Source organism: Piliocolobus tephrosceles, chromosome 7, assembly GCF_002776525.5.
Source record: "Piliocolobus tephrosceles isolate RC106 chromosome 7, ASM277652v3, whole genome shotgun sequence".
NCBI lineage: Eukaryota > Metazoa > Chordata > Mammalia > Primates > Cercopithecidae > Piliocolobus > Piliocolobus tephrosceles.
In genome coordinates, this window is record NC_045440.1 from 1,791,146 (window position 1) to 1,797,878 (window position 6,733).

Sequence of the window (6,733 nt, forward strand, 5' to 3'; positions counted from 1 at the left end):
AGCCACACCATTCCTGCCGGCAGACATGGTGCCCAATGCCCCCAGCATCAGAGCCCCACAGCTCCCTCTGGCGTGCCTGCACCAGGAAGCTCCCTCCAGCTGAGGGGGTACCCTTACCCGATTCGTTGTGATTGTTCCCAAACTGGTTTAGGCCAGTTGCACTTTATCTTCTAATTAGAAATTTTAATTAAATGTCACACATTCAGAAATAAAAGCAGAAAAATACAGCTTTGTTTCTATTAAAATTAATTTTTAATTTTGTTTAAAAAAAACTATCATTCCCGATAACATACATAAGCTGAGAGGACATTGTATGAGGTCAAACAATCCAGGCACAGGAAGATGAATATCGCATCTTCTGTCCCATACACGGAAGCTAAAAACGTTGATCTTATAGAAGTACAGAGAGTAGAGCGGTTACTAGATGCTGGGAAGGAGCAGGGGACGGGGATATAGGGAGAGACTGGTTAACAGGTACAAAATACAGTGAGATGGGAAGAATAAGTTCTAGTGCTCTAGAACCCTACAGAATGACTATAATTAACAATTATTTATTATATATTTTCGGACAGCTAGAAGAGCAGCATTTGAGAGTTCCCAACACAAAGAAATGATAAATGTTTGAGGTGCTAGATATGCTAATTATTCTGATTTGATCATTACATATTATATACATGTATGGAAATATCACCCTGTACTCCATAAATATGTACCATTTTTATGTGTCAACTGAAAATAACAAAACCAAAAAATAAAAAAACAAGTGAAATGCTTTAGAAAGCTCAATAAAAGAAGGCAGCTAAAAATACTGTCAAATTAAATGCAGGCAAGACTACCCCGTAAGGTTAGGAAGGGTGGTTGTCAGGGGCTGGGAGAAGGTAGGGATGCAGAATTGGTATTGAATGGTCACAGAGTTTTGGTTCTACAAGATGAAAAGAGCTCTAGTAGTGGATGGTGGTGATGACTGCACGACAAAGTGAATGGGTTCCATACTACTGAACAATACCCTTAAAAATGGCTAAGTTGGTAATTTTTATGTTATGTGTATTTTTCCAGCTTTTCTTTTTTAAAGAAAAAAAGATTGGGGAGGAAGTCATGAAAATCTAGATAAATTCTGTGTTCAAATTGCTACACGAATGTCTTTAAATTCTCACTAGATTTTAAAGATGCAAAACTAGAGATCATTTGATAATAAGTGGCGAATAGTGCTTGTTCTGGATGAGGTGCAACTCTAAGCGGTTTACATATACTAACTCATCTAATTCTCCCACCAAACCAATAAGAGCTATTTTTATTATATCCATTTTACAGATGAGGACAATTAGGCACAGAGAGGTTACGTGGCACAGCCATCTTCACAACACCACTGAGGGGCAGAGTCAGAACCCAGACCTCTATAACACAGCTCCAGAATCTTCACTCCTACCTCCACACTGTGCTGAAGAAGGAAGATAAGGAGCCACTCCAAGTAGGCAGGGGACCCTTAGTCAAAGGAGAGACACGAATCCAATATTTGGTACAATAATGTACATTTATTTAAGTTTTCTTTTTGTTTTTTTTTTTTTTTTAAAAAGGTTTCTGTAAACCTTTTCAAAAAATGATTCATTCTATGCTGGGCATGTTGGCTCATGCCTGTAATCGCAGCACTTTGGGAGGCCAAGGCAGGAGGATCACTTGAGGTCAGGAGTTCGAGACCAGCCTGGCTAACATGATGAAACTCAGTCTCTACTAAAAATACAAAAAAAATTAGCTGGGTGTGGTGGCAGGCACCCACAGTCCCAGCTATTCGGGAGGCTGAAGCAGGAGAATTGCTTGAACCTGGGAGGTGGAGGTTGCAGTGAGCCGAGATTGCGCCATTGCACTCCATCCTGGGCAACAAGAGTGAAACTCTGTCTCAAAAAAAAAAAAAAAAAGTAATAATAATAATGATTCATCCTCTCTTTAGTCAGTTTTCCTAATTAACCAAGTATCACTCAAGAAAAGCAGAAAAGCAGTGGCAAGAATGTAAACTAGTACAACCACTATGGAAAACAATGTGGAGATTCCTTAAAAAACTAAAAGTAGAACTACTGTTTGATCCAGCAATCCCACTACTGGCTATCTACCCAGAGGAAAATAAGTCATAATACAAAAAAAGATACTTGCACATGCATGTTTATAGCAGCACAATTCACAATTGCAAAATGTAGAACCAACCCAAATGCCCATCAATCAATGAGTAGATAAAGAAACTGTGAGAAATACACACACACACACACACACACACACACACACACATATGATGGAATACTACTCAGCCATAAAAAGGAATGAATTAATGGCATTCACAGCAAGCTGGATGAGATTGGAGACTATTATTCTAAGTGAAGTAACTCAGGAATGGAAAACTAAACATTCTATGTTCTCACTTATAAGTGGGAGCTAAGCTTATGAGGATGCAAAGGCATAAGAATGACAAAATGGACTTTGGGGACTCAGGGGGAAAGGGCAGGAAGGGGGTGAGAGATAAAAGACTACAAATTGGGTTCAGTATATAGTGCTTGGGTGATGGGTACCACAAAATCTCACAAATCGCCGCTAAAGAACGCACTCATGTAATCAAATACCACCTGTTCCCCAAAAACTTATGGAAATAAAAAATAAAATTAAAAAAAAAAGGAAAAGCATTGGATAAGACATTTCTTCTATAGTTCACCCTAACTGGAGCTTGGGATGCTGTTGTGGTATGGGAAAGCAGTAATGTCAGCCCACATTGGCAGTCAACACAAATCAGCTTTAGTTGCTGGACAGGAGCACAATACTCCTCCTAATAAATATGAAGAGGGTTCTGAAGGCAGCTAAAAATGATGTGCAATTTTTGTATGACAAAATGCAGGATCCATTGTGTGATACTGAAATCTAAGAGATCATCTGAATGCATCTTGCATGGTTTATTGGAATGGTAACTTCTGCAAGAAACCTTTCCCCAGCAAAGAGAAGGGTGAGTGTGTGTGTGTGTAATGTGAATATATGCAATATGATGTGTCTGCACCTATCATCTGAACTGGCTGGGCTTTCAGGAAAGTATTTTGGGCCAGGTTTAAGGAAGCTCTTGAAGCTAAGAAGGGAATTTTCTTCTCTTCTATCTTCAAAAGCAGTCTGCAACACTATGCATTTTCTAAGGGTTAGGACTCGTCTCTAAATTTGGGGTTTTTTTGTGGAGGGAGGTGGAAGGAGGCTAATTACCTGCAAGTCTTTTCCTCAACACAGTATATAGAGGAGAGCTGATGAGAGGTATTAAAGTAACCTGCTTTTCGATGTTTTTGATGGAGAATTCTGAATTCCAGGATCGGCAGTACAGATTTGGTGTCAAGAAGGTGCACTGATAAGAGTGGAAAGTATATTTTCAAGATTACTTAGCAGCCCTGTGTGGGACACTTGGTAGTGATAAGGTCCAGAGGTATACTGAATACAAGGGCATCCCCACTCTTCCTGCTTTATGCTCAGCTCGTATCGCCGCCACTGACTGATCAGAGAACAGACGAAAAGGTAATGGTATATTTGCATCAAGCACAGTGACACTAGGGCTGCTCTGTCACCGGAGACTACAGAGACAATAGGGCTGGACACCAAGGGGACAGAGAATGGACACCCGTCCCCACAATGTCAACTATGCTGGCAAATATGGCTTCGCTGGGTTTGCAAATAACAGAAAACATGTGGATCAATGACTTTTGTAGTTTTCATCTTGGCAGATATCCATTATGGAGGTCAGTATAAATTATATTTCTGGGCGATCAAAATAGCTGATGAAAATAAGTTCAAAGTGACTTTCAAAGCATAAATTTCAAGCCGCAGACACATTAGTAATGATTTCTGCACCGTGTTCTCCATCTTGGCCCTTCTGCAGAGTATGGACAATCCTACCTTGTCAGGTACTTACTGTAGAGGTTGGTGAGAGGAGAATGTTTATAAAGCTTGTTGGCTTTTGTGGATGAAAGGTTTTTGATTAGTACAAATTATGAATTATTACTATTCATTAGAAAGGACAAATGAATCATTTCAGCTCCCAATGCATCTCTGCCATCCACACACTATTGTACATTGGGGGAGAGTCTGGAAGAACCCACTCTGTTCCCAGCACAGCTATTACACAAAACCATATCCCTCCACCTTCGAAAGAACACTTCAGAGCAGCCTGAAAAACCTGCAAAGTAAGCCCCATATTTCTTTGTCCCTTTATCTAAAAAGCAGGAAAAAAAATATAATTAGAAACATGGCTAAGAAGCCGTCACTATTGTGCTTGGTGATAAGCTTCAGATGTTTGGATCCCAGCTCGATAATAGCCTTCGTCTTGATCAGCGCCCCTTTACAAAGCAGGCTGCTACTTCACAGACAGGGTGGGGTCAAGGTTTCCGGCACAGAGAACAAAGTAAAATTCCCCACAGAGGAGCCACTCCATAGAACCCGGTCATTGTGTAGATTTGATACCATTTTCCCCTGTAGCACATGCCGGAAATCATCTCTGAAAGACCATTTCTTATGGATAGCATTTTTCTAAGGTGTGCTATATATGGTGTACTGGCTCCTACGTTCACTGCACTTGCATTGTTTCAGGATTCTGATTTTGCAAAATCACACTGTCTAGGTCGGGTGTGCTTGTTAGTAAGCACTGCCGCATTGTCAAGGCTGTGCCATCCTAGTGGGTTTCTAGATGATTACACCTATGAGGGTGAGAACTGGAAAATTATGTTCATGTCAGCCTTCTCCACTCATTTTCATTAAATCGATCCTTTTTGATAAATAAGGCAAACTTTGTTATTCAACATTTCCAATGGTGGGGAGAAGTCCAGGAGAGCGGCAGAGAGGGAGGGGTGACAGACAGGAAGAATCAGCACAAACAAATTTAAAGTAGTTTCGAGCTGTCATAATGTGTTGGTGATTTTGGTAGAAAATGCTTTTTTCTTTGGTAACAAGTAGCTTTACTGACATGAAATTCACCTACTATACAATCCACCTATTTAAATATAACTCAGTGGTTTTTAGTATATTCACAGTTGGGTAATCATTACCGCAATCAATTTTAAAACATTTTTATCACTCCAAAAAGAGACTCCACACACTTTAGCTATCATTCCCAACCCCACCATCTCCCCCGTCCAAGCTAATGACGAATGTGTCTGATTTCTGTCTCTACAGCTTTCCCTATTCTGGACATTTCAAATAAATGGAATCATACACTCTATGGTTTTTTGTGAGTGGATTCTTCCATGTAGCACATCTTCAATCTCAACCAGGTTGTTGTGTGCGTGAGTTCATGCTGTTGTATGTGTATACCTTATTTTATTTCTCCATTCATACGTTGGTGGGCGTTGGGTTGTTTCCACTTTATGGCTATTATGAATAGTCAAATGCTGCTGCTATAAACATTTGTGTACAGGCTTTTGTATGGACACAGGTTGTCATCACTCTTGGGTATATACCTAAGAGGAGAATTGCTGGGTCATATACTAACCCGATGTCTAACCTTTTAAGGAACTGCCAAACTGGTTTCCAAAGTGACTACACTATTTTCCCTTCATACCGGCAGTGTATGAGGGTTACAAATATTTTTTAAGTTGTCTAGCTTAAGACTATCAGACATCCCTATCCAAAAGGTAACTTTAAATATTAAATAACTCAAACAGGAAAAATCACAATTACAATGTTAAAGTCTTTAAAATGAATTATAATGGAAATGCTACTATCAAAATGATTAGGATACAGCAATGGAAATTTATAATTTTAATTATATTATTAGAAAGGAGCAAAAAGTAAAAACAAAAAACAACAACAAAATAACAAGTTAAAAAGAGAATGACAATGATACAAAGGTATTTGAGGACGGAACTAAAAGAGAGGAGCAAAAATTAATGAAGCATAAAACATTCTATAGAAAGGTTCATGAAGCCAAAAAAGTTGATCGGGAAAAAAAAAAGAGAAAGCACAAATAAATTATATCACAAATAAAAGGGAGCCATAACCACAGATGCAGTAAAGCTTAACAAGATAAGAAAAACACTGCAAAAACTTCACGTCAAAAATTTCTTAGAAAAATATAACTTCCCAACGTTGGCCCACGAAGAAGAAAAAGCAAGGCTGAATTATCTTTAATAACTATTTTTAAAAATGGATTGTAAGTTTAAAAAAAATGTTTTCCAAAAGGAAAATATCGGGCCTAGTTGTCTTTACAGGTAAATTCAACAGACTATTCAAGAAACATATTTGCCACATTTAATGCAAACTGAGTCATAGATACTTGAAATAGCTCCAGAAGCATACTCAGGATCACATCATACATATATACATATTCATGGCCTATACGAAGTCAGTGATGGCATAATAGATGCTAAACATAGCACGGGACTCAAAAGAAGAGCAGTATGGACACTACATTCAGGTATCAAACATTGCTCAATAGCTCACAAAATATCTTGTGTCCCCTAGGTATTAGTTTCAACCATATGAAACTGTTCATACTCAACCATTTTTTAACTACTTAAATGGCAATTTTGTGCATTTCAACCTTGCCAGGCATGGGGATGCATCGGAGGAAAAAAGCTTGTGATCTAATGGGCGAGTCAGAGACGTAAACCAGTCATACAGAGAAGGGGTGTGGGGAGATGGGAGAGTCAGAGACGTAAACCAGTCATACAGAGAAGGGGTGTGGGGAGATGGGAGAGTCGGAGACGTAAACCAGTCATACAGAGAAGGG

At 39.1% G+C, this 6,733-nt stretch overlaps 1 protein-coding gene across 4 annotated transcripts in view; it reads right to left on the reverse strand.

The window, feature by feature from the left end:
* Nucleotides 1–6,733, reverse strand: part of MSRA (methionine sulfoxide reductase A) — a 364,854-nt gene that overhangs the window by 141,028 nt on the left and 217,093 nt on the right. The window lies entirely within an intron of this gene.